This window comes from Halyomorpha halys, unplaced genomic scaffold (assembly GCF_000696795.3).
Source record: "Halyomorpha halys isolate HHAL.00 unplaced genomic scaffold, Hhal_1.1 Scaffold168.1, whole genome shotgun sequence".
Classification (NCBI taxonomy): Eukaryota; Metazoa; Arthropoda; class Insecta; order Hemiptera; family Pentatomidae; genus Halyomorpha; species Halyomorpha halys.
Window position 1 is genome coordinate 98468 of NW_027111025.1, and position 17574 is coordinate 116041.

At 32.8% G+C, this 17574-nt stretch overlaps 1 protein-coding gene across 1 annotated transcript in view; it reads right to left on the reverse strand.

Moving 5' to 3' along the window:
- Nucleotides 1-2299, reverse strand: part of LOC136796182 (guanylate cyclase 32E-like) — an 81261-nt gene extending 78962 nt beyond the window's left edge. Inside the window, exon 1 of the mRNA XM_067049134.1 lies at nt 2134-2299. The gene's annotated coding sequence lies outside the window, so the exon portion shown is untranslated. The remainder of the gene's footprint in view (nt 1-2133) is intronic.
- Nucleotides 2300-17574: the final 15275 nt, after the last annotated feature.

Consider the following 17574-nt stretch of genomic DNA (forward strand, 5'->3'; position numbering starts at 1 on the left):
ATCTTAAAAATACACATATCAATGTTTTGTACCACTTATCTTTTACCTCAATAAGTTTGGAAAAGCTAAGATTGCTCTTGAACCATAGTAGTATAACATTAGGAAAAAACAAAAATAGAGAACTTTCTGAACTAACAATGGAAAAGAAGATAATGCTAGTAATAAATTAAAAACCCGTCAATTCAGCTTTCATTGAAAGTTGAAATGTAGTTTTTTTTTTATACGAGTCTGTCATGTCGTAACTTTACCACCAGGAAGGAGCCATCACATTGTTTCTTTGTAGGAAAAAGGATTGTCGCCATTCTAAATCGATCAACGGTAAAATGTGGGAAAAATCGATAATTTAAGGTGCTGGAATAGATTTTTTATTTCTGTTTCGGCTAGAGATAAATCTTGCATCGGTAGACAACGAAAACCAGTCGCAATGAAGACAATTATTAACTCTTAAAAAATATTCATGGAAGTAAATTTGATGTTAGTTATACAATGACATGAGCTGAATCTACCCCTCGATATAACTCCAGTAACATTTCTAGAGGAGGGATTACGGGAAATTTCGGAGTTCCTCGATAACTCTCCAAGCCCTTGTGCGACAGTGAGGAAAACGAACATAAACACCATTAAATTCATTAAACCTACCGAATTGTTTGCTCGGATATGAATCTAATTTATATATTATAAAAGGAATATCATTATTTGTTATTTATATTTATACTTATATTATATAATTATATTTATTAATAGTTATAATTTGATATAACTATCGTTAATTAATTACTAAAATTGATATTATAAATTTTTCTGTTGTAGGAAACAATTTAATATCTAGTTAAATGATTAATAATTAACAAGGACAATAATAACTGTCATTAGTTTTTTGCCCTGGTATTCAAAGAATTTCTAGAGGAGAAGATCACGTGGCCATCTTCTTTTCAGACGCCTAGGAGAATTATCAGGTAATACATGAGAAGCCAGGTTAGAAACAATTGGGTAGGGTGGTAAGGAAGTTTATCATGGCAGGATTGGTATTTGGTTCTGGCCATATCGGCAACGTATGGAACATAGAGGTCCTGATACAAAGTAAGGAGCATTAAGGATTTACGAAGGATTTCGGATTGTAAGGACTGGATTACGAGTGGAATTTGAAGGTTTAGTGGAGCCCCTTATGTCCAGATTGGCCGTATTACAATCATGTATAGCAGCCTTTTGTGATTAGTTGGAAGTTTAGAGCGTTTGTATAGTAAGTGCTGTAATAGTCGAAATCGGCGTACAGTTCCCTGTCTTTTCAGTCTTGTATGAGGATTTCTGGTTAATCGTTGGTCCATATGTAGTCCAAGGTAGCAGCGGATCTGTTCGACAGGGGTAAGAGCAACATCATTAAATGAAACTGTAGGGCAGTCGGTAGGTTTACGAAGGGTAAAGGTGATTTGATGGTATTTGTTGGAATTTATCTTAATCCTCCACTTACGATACCATTCTTCGAGAGCTGTGATATGGGATTGGAGAGTTTGGGATACAATTAATGGGTTATTATTAACTCTAAGCACACATATATCATCGGCATACGTGATGAGGATAGTGTTAGGATTGGTTGGAATGTCAGCTGTATAGACGGTGTAGAGGATGGGACCGAGGATACTACCTTGAGGAACACCATATATGGAAAAGTACTACTAATTTCGAGAGGGATTCGATGGTTTAGTGGAGCCCCAACAACTCAACTCCGTAAAGTTAATACTTAAGTGACCTTAAGGCCCAAAAGAAATAATACGTAGCATTCAGGATCTAGGCCGCTAGGTGCATTATAGTTCAAGGACAAAATAATTGATAATACTTAATTATTTAACTGTGTGCAGGCCTTGATATAAGTAGAGGGGACAATAGAATAACTGAGATCAATATAAAGTTTTAAATAGTGATTTTTTTCCTCCTTTTATGTCTTTTAGAAGAAGATTTTCATTTTCGTATGATATTAAAACCTAATATGTAATGAAAACTATAAACAAGATATATTAGAATCAGTAGATGTATCCCGTTCTATCTCCTTCATCTTTTATCTCTTAGTCTATCCGGATGATGCTAAATATTTATTGTTATGTATAATCACAAATTTAAATCAAGTATCGTACTTACGTTTCAAATCTCAATTTATCAATCTTCAATTTATATAATTTCTTCATTCCACAAATAAAACGGCACCTACACCGTTAAACTTCGTCAGATTTCTAATTTCGTCTGCATTACAACAAATGAATTTACTACAATTAGCAACAAGCTTAACAGAGAAGGTTAAGGTGGGCCCAACAGCTCGCACTGAACTAAATAAGACCGACATAGCCAGCAAGCTAAATAACGCAACCTAAATTTAGATTAAAAAATTTAGAGCAGCGTTAAATAAAGTTGGTTGTATATTTTGACAATAGCAAATTGTTTCCGCACGTGCTTGCTAAGGTTACATTCAAAGAGTGGTTGTTATTATCCTTGATGTTTAATTACTTTCAACCAATTCAAGGGTACAAGCAATTTAGATTTAATCAAATCATCGGTTTGTTATTATCAAAACAACAAAAATAATTGCAGTTAATATACGTTTTTAAGTGTAAAAACATTTGTAGAACATTGAAGCGTTCAATTCAACTCAGTTTATATAAAAAGTGGATTATTCTTTTTAGTGTGAATTTCTAAAATCATTAGTAAAAATATACTTTTGAAAATAAAAAATGAATAAAATATGAGAAATAGAAAAAAAAAGAATTTTATTTTTAAAATAAAAATTTGTGATTCTGACGGAATCACCTCCTGGCACTGCCGTTGATTTGGTAACAGTACCTCCTTACAAAGTGCTGAACCCTTAATCCTCCATAGGTTGTAGCGGTACAGAATTAATTTAGTATAGGTAAGTACAAGGAAAAATAATAATAAGATATAGCATGAAAAAAATAATTTAAAAATTAGAGAGAAGAAACAAAGCAAACGGAATAAAGGAATGAATATTGATGTATGAGATAAAGGCTTGAAAGAAAGGGTTTTATTCGTAAACAAATTATAAGGGCATATGCTCTTTAAACTATTTCTTTCTCCTTTGGCTAGCTCTTCAAGATCAGAACTACAACCTACCCGACAATTCTTCTTCATCCGTCTTTATCACGAGTTCTACCTCGTCTGAGACATCCATCTCCAGCATGTCCGCCTCCAAGTCCTGTTTTGCTGTTTGCTATATAGCTCTACGCCTATACTAGCCTATCTTAATTCTATTAAAGCTAATATCAGATATAGATATTTGGACGAAAAATTGGTTCAATACCTAGTATAGTACCTTCTTGATCAAAGGTTTACAACGAAATGTGCCCATCACAGAACTTTCACTTACCACCCAATAAACGTCACCTAGTTTTGTGTCAGTTTCGAGCCAACCTCGTGTTGAATTTATAGCAATTTTTGTTATTTAAAAATAAATATATGGTGATAAGTAAGAGAAAGTGAAAATAATGAACAAATAATTTTCTTTTTCTATTTTTATAAAAATCAATGTTTTAGGGTGTCGTGAGGTGGGTCAAATATAAAATTTGCTTCTGATAAACATAAAACAGCTAAACAAAAGATATTGAAGCCGTAATACATCGTTCTCGATTTATACTTCTACTATTCATATGGATGTCACTGTTTTCATTTAAAAAACCTTAATGTTTTGTATTTATACATTATTCATCATTTTTAACTATGAGGATTGTTTATTTTTATTTTTGTCAAATAATTAAAAGTACAGGGGCTTTAGAGGAAGATTTGTTTTTTTAAATTCATCATTGTATTCTCTGCCAAACTATTCCGATGAGGAAAAGACCTACATGATATTAAAAACCATTTAATTGTACATTAGTCGAGTTAATTCAGAATCGTAGGAGTTGTTTTCGAGAACTTTGAAAAAATGTAAAAAAAACCAATCATAAGGTGGCCGGTCTATTTTATCGAAAGTTTCTGCCTGATCTCAGGCATATATCCGGATTAAATGTGTAATTTCAGTTCCGTACGCCTTTTCGTTTTTGGGTTAGGATGATAACACACATAAGACTATTTTGCGACTGTTGGTCATTTTGTACCAGTGGACCTCAAAACGTGTATTTTCGTCGAAAACTCCAGTTCTAAATTTTTCGCGAACGCTATGCTTTTAATTACTATATATTTCACTATACTATATACTATATTGAGTGATACTAAAAATGGTCAACTACTCACCTTAGAGAGGTTCTGTACGACCCGTATGCCGGTTTTTATAACAGAATAAATAAATTAGCTGTCTCTACCAATCCAGTTATCATTAGAAAACATCTGCTAATGCATTATATCTGTTTACATAAAATAGAAAGTTATTAAATCTGTTAGTAACCAATACATTCCAGTAGGTAAGCCAATTGATAAGCTTAAAAAGTAATTTATTTTGTCTTTGTATATTGGAGGGAAATATTTTCGGTTTCAATTAACTGTATAATTAATCATTATCTAAAACATTTCGAAAATTCTCTAAGAGATCCTTTTAAAATCCAGCAGTTTCTCACTTTTACTTTAATAGTGATATTTCTTTCGCTGCTTTCCTTGAATGGTGGCACATTTGACAAAAAATATTATTTTTTTATATATATTTATTGAAATTTACGACTATATTAACATAAAAATGAATATAGTAAATATGATATTAGTGTTACAATGGTATGATACAAATTTGTAGAGAAACTACTCATTGGTAGTACTCTAATAATATTTCTACATTAGAAGGTCTCGAAGCCATCTTCTTTTCAGGCGTCTAGGAGGATTGTCAAGAATAGAAGGGGGAGCAAGGTTAGCAACTAGTGGGTTTGGAGTTTATAATGGAAGGAATAGTCTCTGGTTCGTGCTGGATGGGTTGCATAGAGAACATTAAGGTCTTTTTGGATGATTCTATTTGTGACAAAGTAAGGAACATTCAGGATTTAGGACTATAAGAGTTTGTACGAAAGGAATTCGAAAGTTTAAATTTAAAAAATAAATTAGCTTTTTGAATAACTATTTTATTACTACCTGGTCGTTTTTGATAAACGGGGGGGAAATAGAGAGGGTTATATAAAGACAACCAGCCTATTCGGGCCATGGTTGGAGTCAATCCTCAGGCCGGATTTCAACCAGTGCCACTGCAGTCACTAGGCAGTTAATGTTAAGGCTCTAACTCCCTTAGCTACAGATTAACACAAAAATCATACATCTCATGAATGATAGCTTCCCACTCATTTGTGAGATATTAAAATTCGGTATAATAAAAAACTATAATCATTTTATATATGTATATATAGTTGACCGTAAAAATTGATATATAAGAAGATGGTCAGGGTTGCGGTCAAAAGTGAAACAAAACTATAAAAGTGTAGTGTGAATCGTTCTGTATGAGGATTACAAGCCGTGAATCATATCCCATCCTGAGGACTCTTCGGATACAAAATCTATAATTCATCATAGATACCAAAGTTATCATACATTGTTATATACATTTTATTTTCTAGACTAATACATATGTTTAGTTACATAAACACTATAATTCAGATCATTTCCGTAAACAAGTTATTTATAGTAAAGGCATTGATAAGGGAAGTAGAGGTAGTTCATTACAGAAGCAGCCTTTCATGTCGATCAACTCACAAGATAAATACCTTCTTGATTGCAACTGCTAGCTAGAGCATGGAGGCCATTTGTTATTTGAATTTAATGAAATGATTCTTTCTTTTTTTTTTTAACGAAAAGCTATTTAAACAAATTGAATACCGGTACCACCAATCATCGCCTACATACCTACCTCCATCAACCCTCGTCAAAGCCAAATTCCGCAATATCATCCTTATTACTAATTTCCCTCTTAAGTTTCATTCCAATTCTTGGACATTTACTAGTTGTCTCAACGTAAATTATTTTTTTGGAAATTACATAAAGTTAGAGATCAATTCTACGTACCGCTGCGGCCCTATCTCTTTAATTATAGGGTTGGCAAATAAGTCCTTTCGGTTTTTTTATTCATGTTTTCTTTATAATACGTCAAATGTTTCTGATGCAATTAATCCCAACAGAGGATTGTTTATCCTATTTGTAATATGTAAACAGTTATGTCTGTCGACACTTGTTAAGATTAGGTCAGTATTGTGTTTGTGATCCAGCTGAGAAGATGGACGGAAATATCGTACATTATAGGTGTTAAAGCCCAAAAGTATATTTTTCTTTTCTTCAGTTTACTTTCTTTATACTTCCAAGAGGGTTTTATTTTTTGTTAATCATAAGTTAATTTCTTTTTTTTAATAACAAATCAATTTTTTATTTTTTGTAATTAAAATTAAATTTGAATAAATCACGAACAGTTAAGGAAGTTGTTATGATGCGTCTATAATATAAATACATCGCAGCGGCTCGGCACATTCAACATTGTAGGCTGCAATGGGATTACGGTCTGTATACGGGGACTGATAGGGAGTCTACAGTCCGCTGCCTAGAGTATAGAGTCTAGAGTCTGCAGTCCGCTGCCTAGAGTATCGAGTCTAGAGTCTGCAGTTCGCTGCCTAGAGTATAGAGTCTAGAGTCTGCAGTTCGCTGCCTAGAGTATAGAGTCTAGAGTCTGCAGTCCGCTGCCTAGAGTATAGAGTCTAGAGTCTGCAGTCCGCTGTTTAGAGCCTAGAGGCTGAGCCAGAGTTGAGAGGTACCCACCGGCTCACCGTTTTTGAGGCAACGAGAATTTGGGGTACAATTCAGGACCCTCACCCACCCGATCATCGACATCTGGATGACGACGGATGTTGCGGAAGAGAAATATCATCGATATGCGCATATCGACCCCCCGTACTGTGAGTGACTTTTTTTTCCCATTCTTTCACGAACTTCATATTTTTTTGTTTGTTTTTAAGTTACTGATTATTTCTTTCGTAAAGAAAATTGCTTTGGTTTTTTTGTTTGTACATTCTTCTTATTAAGTTCTTTTTTTACTTCACTCACTTTTATTTTTTATAACAACATTAACATTCATTTTTTATTTTCATTTGTATATATTTTAATTTAATTAATTTTTTATATCAGTTGGAAGGTTTTTTTTTTTATATTATCTAATTTGTCTTTATTATTTTTGTGTTTTTATGATTTCAGGTCCTCCGTTTTTTATTTTCTGTCACCCGAACCAGCGAACAATTTTTTCTCTGGAGAAGAGGTAGGTTATATCATTTACGAAACGCCCCTCGCCACAACTATAGGCATATTTTGCTTTATTACTTCACAAATGGAAAGCGAGCTGCAGAGGCACATAAAAAAATATGCGGGGTCTGTGGGGATAATGCCTTAACAGAGTGCACGTGGCAAAAGCAGACAGACCTGGTCGCCCACAAGAAATTGAAACCATTGATGTTAAGGCGATAGTCAATCAAAAGCCATCCCAATCAGTGCTAGACATTGCAGAGGTCCTAGAGGTAGCACCTACAAGCGTAGAAAATCATTTGCGGAAGCTCGGCTACGTTTCTAGGCTTGATGTTTGGGTCCCCCACTCTCTGACCGAAGCCAACATGGCAACACGCATTTCCATTTGCGATTCACTGAGGAAACGTCAAGAAAACGATCCAGAGAGAGGGAGAAATACTTTATTCATCCATGCTGCCCAAATACATCAGGTTGCTACATCACACAGCATACTAATCAATCCGTAATCGGACATATATAAATTACATATAATTACATGGTATAATAAAATAGAAAGAACACTGTTTCCTTTTACAATCAATTGCAGTCTATACACCAAATACAAATACTTCACTTCATTCCTTTATTTTCTTTCACTTTTTTGTTCCTTCAATTTCACCATTTCACAATTTTTAATTCACCCGATCAACAAATTCACTCTCCCGAATTCACCCTCCTAGATCCTCTCCAGTGACCCGCTAAACAAATTCACTATTAGACGGCAATGTGAGATCAGACCATTAATAATAATCACAGCAGTAGATCAGTTTACCAAAAAAACAAACAAATAAATACATTTTACCAGAACAAGACTAACACATAAATTCAAAGAAATATATAATAAAAAGCCGGTTACAAGAAACACTTGAATGGATAAATAAGTTTAAAAAAACATAATAATACTAATAAAATAAAATAATTTAATGAATAAATAAGTTAAAACACACAAATCGAAAGGTCCACATATTAAAATAAACGTCTTCCATTTCTTAAAAGACGTATGACAGGGGATGAAAAGTGGATTATATGGTGCGAAAAAAATCTTGGAGACCCAGCAATGAACCACCTATAACCACATCTAAACCGGGATTGAAAGAAGAAAATGCTTTCTGTATGGTGGGATTTCAAGGGTGTGATTTTTTATGAGCTAGTACCACAAAGTCTATCGATTGATTCCACTCGATACCTCTCACAATTAACAAAATTGGATGAATCGATTCGAAGAAAACGCCCAGAACTGGCAATTCAAAAGGGTGTCGTCTTCCATCATGACAACGTCCCACACTTCGTTAGTCACCCTCAATAAAGTGTTAGCCCTTGGATGAGTCTTTTTGCCCACCCTCCCTATTCACCGGACCTTGGTCTTGGTAACTACCACTTATTCCAGTCTCTACAAAATTCCTTATGTAGAAAACGGTTTGAAAACGAACGGGGTGTAAGGGAGCACCTTGATAACTTTTTCGCTAATTGAAATTAAACCACATTCTATGAACATACGATTATTCAGCTATTGGAGAAATGGAGTAAAGTAATCGAAAATAATGGATATTATTAATTAAAATAAATATTATGTGCAAAATATACTTAGTTTTCTTTCACCCAAAAAAACAGAAAGGACTTATTTCCCGACCCTATATTTTAACCTTTCTAATACCAAAAGTATTCCTAATGAACCCATAAGCTCTTTTTCTAGTGAAAACTTATGAAAATAATTCCCGTTTTCGAGTTGCTCAACAACTTTTTTCACAAAACTATCTTGAACTACATGGGTAAGTATCCATTAACTTTACAAGGACTCCACATGTTCCAAATAAAAACACGGTTGGTGTTTAATTTAGATATTCTCTGGGATAAATGTTGGGGGATATAACCCAAATTACAATTAATTTATTGGTATCGCTTGTATAAGTATTTAGAATGGACTTTATTACATGGATTTAAAGATGAATGAAACATGGTTAAACAGGGAGATAGAGGTCTAATAATAATTCTTGAAGTAATTTATACAAAAATTGATGATATATGTCAAAAGGGTTGTTCAACAATAGAGTTAGTTGTTGGTATATAATTTTGATTATTGGATTAAATAAGGTAATAGAAGTTATTGTTGTTTACTTGGTGAGCTGTTGAGATTTTGAGGGTAGCATATTGTTGTTCTCTTCTCTCCTTCATTCTACCTCTGTCTCATCCCCTGAGTGGGATGTAGAACAACTCTTAGTGAACTGTTGATCTTAACCAAAAAAATGATGAGGCTCTTGAGACGCAGTTCACCATTCTATATTGTAGGCCAAGATGGCTACCAAAGCCTACTGCTTCATATAGCTGTCACTAGATGGCAGTATTTTGAATTCTTATTCAAAAATGTTTGTAGGGAGTCTTTCCTCAAACAGTTGGTATCCACCGTATGTGAGTTTTTGCGGAATTATTTTGATTCATCGTGACTATTTTCATCGAGTAAACATTTCCTAAATGTACCTAATATGTGAATCATAATTACCAGAGGGGGCTTATAGAAACGAACAAAAGAAACTTGAGAGGAAGGGGAAAACCAGCAATGGGTTCCTGTCGACGAAACTGCAATGTATACCTAAATAGGGCTTGGATATATGAAATTCAAACCTGCCAAGTATAGGATGAATGTTTGATTGATGTGTCACAGTTATACAACAGACTATTAAAATCTATAAGTGTACAACAAAGGGAGTTTTATAAACACTTGACGAAATAGTCAGCGAATATACTTTCAAGAGACAAACCAGCCGATGCACAATGGTTTTGTTTATGAACAGGATCGATATATCTCCAGAAAATGCATTTCTTCTGTGGGAAAGTATTCACACTAATGGCTTTTATTTCTGCTTGCTCTAAGTAAAATATCAGTTGAACAAGAGAAGATTGAATCTCATTTCTAAACACTAAGTCTAAAAAGAGTCTATAAATGATTAGGAATGTCTTTTAAACCACTAAGGCCGAGAATTGGATTGGCAAGGAGATTGACATGAAACAAACAGAAGATACAGGTGCGATCATGTAACAAAAATAGAATAATAAATTAGGTTGTTTATCTAGCTAAATATTTTTAAAATCCATTCCTTATATTCAATTTGTCATTTATTCTCACTAACAAGATGAAATATTAATACCAGGATTAATAAATTGAATAATAAATGCAAATATTCTGTTGGACTAAAAGAACCACCGTGGTATTATGTGTTTGTTTTAGACCGAGGTACTATAAAGGTTAACAGGGTGGGTGTTACGCAATTCAGCGTTGTATAACGTACTATGTTTCTCAGTGGGTCTTTGATCTTATTTTCTGTGACCAAACATTCCGAGCAATATACGTTAAGGCGTCGTTTCTTCCTTTAAAGTAAAGATCCACATATCGCTTCCATAAAGAACTGTTATGTTGTTTAAAAAAACATTCCCAATATTCATTTTCTTTTAGATTTTTTTAAAAATTATTGTAGACTCTAGATACTTAAATCTCTGTACGCATTGAAATGCCCTCCAATATGTATATCTATGTCACTATAATAATAGCTAACTGTACTATTCAACCCCTAATTTAGAACTGAAAACTAAACTGTTATATCCTACAGACAAGAAAATTTCTTCGATCAAATATTATATTATTATAATTCTTAGTTACTAAAATTTATTAAAACATTAGAGGAATGAGTTGTCAAGGGGACAATTTTACGAGAAACCAAATTTATGCTCCAGCATTGAAAACATTTTATAACCATTGACCAAAATTCTTTTAGCAAAATTTTCACTTGTATCCTTTGGCTTTTCTCATAACCTGTTTAATCACATTTTAACAAGGTCATTTAAAAAGCAAAACTTCGTCTTCACTTAAAATATGCTAATAGGACAAAGGTGTCAGCACTTAGGAAATATTAAGGGGGATAAGGTTAGTGTAACATGATAATTGTATTAAATGGGAAGGGAACATATCGCCGGCTTTCCCAGAGTTGGGAGGTACCTATTCTCCTTCTATGCCAAAATTACGCTATGGGGTGGGGATTAGGCCACGCCTCTTAAAGGCAACTTTACGTTGAAGATAATATGGATTTTTCACATTAATGTAATTATCTTTAAAACAGTTCATTTAATCGCAAATGTGAAGAGAATATGTAGTAAATGTTATTATCAATAATTTGGTATATCTATAATGAAAATTCATTTCAATGTGAATATTATGTGTGGATCCCAAAATATATTTACTCTTCTAAAAAATATGGTGTGAATATAAAATTAAATTAATTTGGTCAATTTTTTCAAATTTATGTGTTTTAGAAACTGTTGAGGTAACAAATTAATTCGTAACAAAATAAATAATTGTTTCTTCTGTTTAAAAATTGACAAAGTAATATTTATGGATTTTAGACATAGGTAGCCAAGAAGAGACAGGATATTATTTTTATAATAGGAAGAATCCTAAAGACGGAGGAGGACTCCGAAACATCGGTGTTAGTGTAAATATTTTTTAATGTACAGAAACGTTTTGGAAAGGAGAACAAAAGAAAATCACTAAATATTTATATAATACAATTTTTATATTATTGAAATAACATTAATTAATATATTTTTTTACACACACTGAGTGATGCTATAAAATGTCTCTTAGTTCTGTCCAAGAACTCCGAACGAAACAACTGGACAATGATTCTTATAAAAAGAAGAGGAATTTAAAAAAAAACAACAAAGGTTTCTGCTTGGTTTATTTTAAAATAAAATATGAATTCAAAATTATGTAAATTATTTTGATAATTTAATATAAGAATTAATCACTAATTAAATAGATTTATAACTTATGCAATGTATACTGTTTATTTAATACAATTTTACGTTAATGCCCTGACGTATTCGGCAAAAATATACAGTATTATGTATTGACCGTTTATAGTTGACTGTAGAGTCGGGGATGTGGTCAGTAATAATACACAAACAAGTAAAAATTTTTTTGAGCCGAAGTTACGACCTGAATTTGAGGCCTTCATCAAGGTGACTCAGGCGGATTTGCCGACAAGCATGTAATGTCAGAATTATTTAACTTTTTACCAAAGTAAGCAGCATGTGAAATTTAGTACCGGAATCATGTTTAGTATACTCACATTTTATAATCAATAAAAAGACGTCAAATGTGCTGGCGTAAAATTTATATACGCATCTGGAGTGGAGGGACTTTTGAACAAAATGAATGAATGATGAAAAATAATTTTACTCCAGGACATCTAATCCACTAAGAATAATTACAATGAACATTTTTTTTTATAATTTATTTATTATTATTTACAACTGTATAAAAATATATACAAGTAAATTTGTTGTGGGTGACATAGTGAGAATCTACCCATTGATAGAACTCCAATAACATTTCTAGAAGAGATGATCTTGAGGCCATCTTCTTTTCAGATGCCTAGGAAGATTATTAGGTAATGAAGGCGAAGCCAGGTTAGAATCAAGATGATTTGGGTGGTTGGAAAGTTTATCATGGAAGGAATGGTATCTGGTTCTGGCCAAATCGGCATCATATGGGAAATTGAGGTCCTGATAGATGACTTGATTTGTGACAAAGTAGGAGCATTAAGGACTTTACGAAGGAATTTGGACTGTAAGGATTGGATTCGGGAGGAATTCGATGGCTTAGTGGAGCCCCAAAGTTCAACTCCCTATGTCCAAATAGGCCTTATAATAGTCAGGTACATCAGTCTTTTGTAATGGATTGGCAATTTAGACCGTTTCTCTAGTAAATGTTGTAATACAATGAACATTTGAGTGCCAATTGTCTAACATAAAATAGTTTAATTACTAAGTAATAATACAATCAAAATAGTAATCCAAAATAAAAACAAACATATTGAACTTTCATTCTTGATACTTATAAATACTCAAAACATAAAGTAAACGATAAAAATAGTCAACAATTCGACCAAGAAATAAATTAATAAATAAAATAATGGGTTTCGCAATAAAGAATTCCAATGCACTAAACATGCGCCTTATTGCCCGAGATCTTAATAAAATAGTCTGTTTTGAAGGGTTTCCGTTACCCACTGTAATAAATCTACGATTTTCCGCTAATAATAAAATTTAATTATTTTTTATTAAAATAGATCTCACTATTACCTCTACCATTTATTTAACTTTTTTACGGACTAATTTGAAATAATGTTTATGAAATACTAGGGAGCTAGATGTACTCTGTTTCTCAATAAAATATTCGGAAGGGGGCAGAAAATTCTCTTATTATATTTGACTTGAGAAATTTCCTAGTATGAATAACAATTTTTAATTCTGAAGATGGTTGGTGAGTACTCAGAAACTTTATTAATGCCTTAATTAGTTTCGATTAATAAATACGGAAGTCAGACTGGAGTAATTAGAAGAAGGGAATGCATTTTTCCTTAAATAAATTTAATTTTGTTGTAGGTTTTGTTCCGTATTAGAGAAAAAATATAAAGATTAAATTTGGTGAATGATACAAATCTTCCTTGTTTAATTATGATATTTTATTTCATATAATCAACAACAACGTTTCGGGAATATCCCTCATCTTCTTGCTATAAAACCAAATTCAACAAAAACGTATAACATGTGCTTACAACATTACTACTCACATATACATCCAAACTATTTACCTGATATATATATAATTATCTCCTATTTTGTCATTAGTGCTAATATTTAATAATATTATTGTCATTTAATGAATAAAAAACTTTTATACTATCAACAGTTTTACATTTCAAGGAGAATAATTACCTTCCTGAAGGTTATCTTTCATTATGATAACAACCATATAGACTATAACAATTATCTCCCACATCTATTACCACAAAGATGAACAATTAAACTAAAATTAACAATTTTTCAAAAATCCATTTTTATAGATTAAACAATTTTTTTTAATATAAACAACAATTTTTTTTAACAATAACAATTAACAAAGACTAAATTAATTCTAAATTCCATAAAAACTAAAAAGTTAATTTATTTAGTTAAATCTGTACCTAAAGTTTTTGTATCTGTTTTATAATTGATTTCTTTGTCAATGTTTTTTGTAATACGTACTGATTCTATTATTTTTCTATTCCTACTATTCTTAACTATATCTAATATTTCTGGATTATTAAAATCAAATTGGTGTATATAGCAACCTGAAGATGGGGGATTTTCCCGAAACATTGTTGTTAATTATATGAAATAAATTATTATAATTAAACAAGGAAGATTTGTGTCATTCACCAAATTCAATTTAATTCCAGAAACTCTTCCAGTAGAAAATTATTATTTTTTTTTTATTTATTTAATGTAATTTACAACTGTAAAAAATAATACAATAAGTAAATATGTTGTATGTTTACCACCCATTGGTGGTACTTCAAAGAAGATTATTAATTTAAGAATATAAAGATCTTTTTATAATGATTTAAGTAGAACTTTTTTAGTTTTGAATAAAAATATTTTTAAAATGAGTATAGTTGTCGTAATAATAATAAAAAAAAGGCTCAGCGAACCCTAAGTTTCGATTCCGATACTATCAATCGCTACATATATTTACCCAATGACGCCAGTATAAACCCAAATCTATCCGATCAATCTTGATCCAATCCCCCCACCTACGCTTCGGTCTATCCCTCGGACGTATTTACACACGGGAGGTATTATTATCTCAATCAACTGCTTACAGGGCATGGCTGCTTCAGGGCCTACTTAGCCCGCTTCAAACTGGAAGGTGGATCATCGTCCCCAACTTGTGATTCCGTGGATGAAACGGTGGAACATTCGTTCTTCTGATGTCGAAGTTATGCACAAGAAAAAGATGAGCTAGATGAAATTGAAACTTGGCAAATCATTAGAGTGCAGTAGCAAACTATGCAGCGCAAATCGGAAGAAGGCCCAGGGCACAAGAGCAAGAAATAAGAGGTCAGGCAATGGCTTAGCTTAAATAAGATGTACAACAAGATGGAGGTAGGAAGCCTTCCTGCCCCATGAAGTAATGCTTGACGCAGTTCCGCGGGGTGGTAAACAAGAATTGAGAGGTGGTTTTTTAGTTAGTAGGGATTTCACACTATTGTGTAACTTATTATTTGTTGCACTTCGTCATATAAAAGATTTTCCCCCTACCCCCTGTTACGGTTGCCATGGTGAAATAAAAACACGGACGATATCTGAGTAGACAAGGGGTGTTACGGTTGTCATGGTGAGATAAAAACGCTACCTAGATCTGTGTAGACAAGGGGTGTAACGGTGGTCATGGGAAAAACAAAACACGAGTGGTATGTTGAGACGAGTGGGTTTTGTTTTTGTGAAGGCGACAGTTTGGTTTTTGGAACACGTTACGATTGTTCAATGTGAAGTTGTAATAGTTTAAAGCCTCTGTGTCTTTACTGTTTGAACCGAAATAGCACCATATGAAAAACGTCATCGTATGTGTTTTGTTTTTTCAAAATTATGGTGATCTACTTCAATGGACAGTGATCAACACTAGAAGTGGGGATATAGTTCAGTGACGTTTCTTCAGCACGTCCTGGATAAGAGAGTTGTAGCAGGTGTCATCCTAAAACTTTTGGGGAAGGTGAGACGGAAAGGAAATATCGGACAACCTTATGTTCTGCCAGGAGTGCACCCAAGGACTACGTGGGGTTTCAACTAAATTTTATTTTATTTTATATTCACTTTTATAATCTTTTGGATAATAATGTAAATATAGTTATTAGATGTGGATAAATCATATAACAACATTTATTACATTGTTGTTGTGGGAATTATCAAAACCTCGATATAAGCAGTTCAATCAAATGATTTTTAATATCAAGAAGGAGTTGGTATATACCATAGTCTGACATGGTTTATATGCCGATTACAAAAAAAAAAGCTGAAGTACTAAAGTACCTTTATTTTTATCGGAAGAAGATAGTTGTTATTTTTATATTATTAATCCTTCATTTCCTTTTTACTTATTACTTTACCTTAAGTTTGCCATACTTACTTGACCAATCTTATTAATCAATTTTTTTATTTTTATAAATAAACAATTTCCACATAACCTACAGGACTAATTTCACATAAACTAAGACAGACAGGAATAATTAAAAACGAAAGGCTGATTAATTTTGAATATTTAATCCATCCTGTCCACACCAACTATATTTTATGTTACTTTTTGGTCCAATCCTTGAAGACTATCATTCATCTCTGTACTTAGGACTTAAGATCAGTTCCTGTTTGTCTCTGTCAAATTTAGAACTTGGTCCTAGATTTGTTTATTTTACCCGTTGCAATTGGAAGTGTTGTCAGTTAGTGTGAATAAATATACATAACCTTCAAACGTCAAACCTTCGTATGTCAGCGCGTGCCGTCAAAAATTAAATTAGTTCAAGTCTTGTTCTAACTAGGGGTAGTTGTCACTTACGGAGGCATGTCGCGCCACCAAACTATAAGACTAGAATATCCTGTTTGGTTTATTGTATTTTCGCCTATTCTAGAACTATAGTTTTGCCATTATAGACGAAGAATAACATTATTATTTACAACTATATAATTGTATAATTTTCTAAATGAACCCTTACTAAGAAATTAGACAATCATTTGCAACATGAAGCCTGTTGACTGTTCAGGTTTATGCTGAGATACGTCTAATAATGGACTACGGGAGTAACGGCCATAGCTATACAACCATCTTATTAAGATAATTATAATTATCATATAATTAAGAGGAGGAAAACGTCTGTTATTTCACCACAATTGTTTATTACTCTATTGAAAACTATCTATAGTTCATAGTTAAAATTGAAGTCTGCCAGGTATAGCTACTGAAAATAAAAAATGGCGGTTGCTGCCAAGCATTAAAAAAAAATATTTCATACAGAGTTTCTTTCAAACTACAAAAAACACTTAAAAACCTAATAGAACATAGTTTAAAAAAGGGCAAATATCCTAAAATATGAACTTTAACCTATTGTTACGGTTGCCATGGTGAGATAAAAACACTGGTGATTCCTGCGTAGACAAGGAGTGTTATGGTTGTCATGGTGAAATAAAAACACTGGCTAGATCTATGTAGACAAGAGGTGTTACGGTTGTCATGGTGAAATAAAAACACTGGCTAGATCTTAGTAGACAAGAGGTGTTGCGGTTGTCATGGGAAAAACAAAACACGAGCGTATGTTCAGACGAGAGGGTTTTGTTTTTTGGGAAGGTGACAGTTTGATTTTGGAACACATATGTTCAGATGATTGTTCGATACGACACGTTACGATTGTTCAATGTGAAGTGGTAATAGTTTAAAGGCTGTGTCTTTACTGTTTGAACCGAAATAGCACCATATGAGAA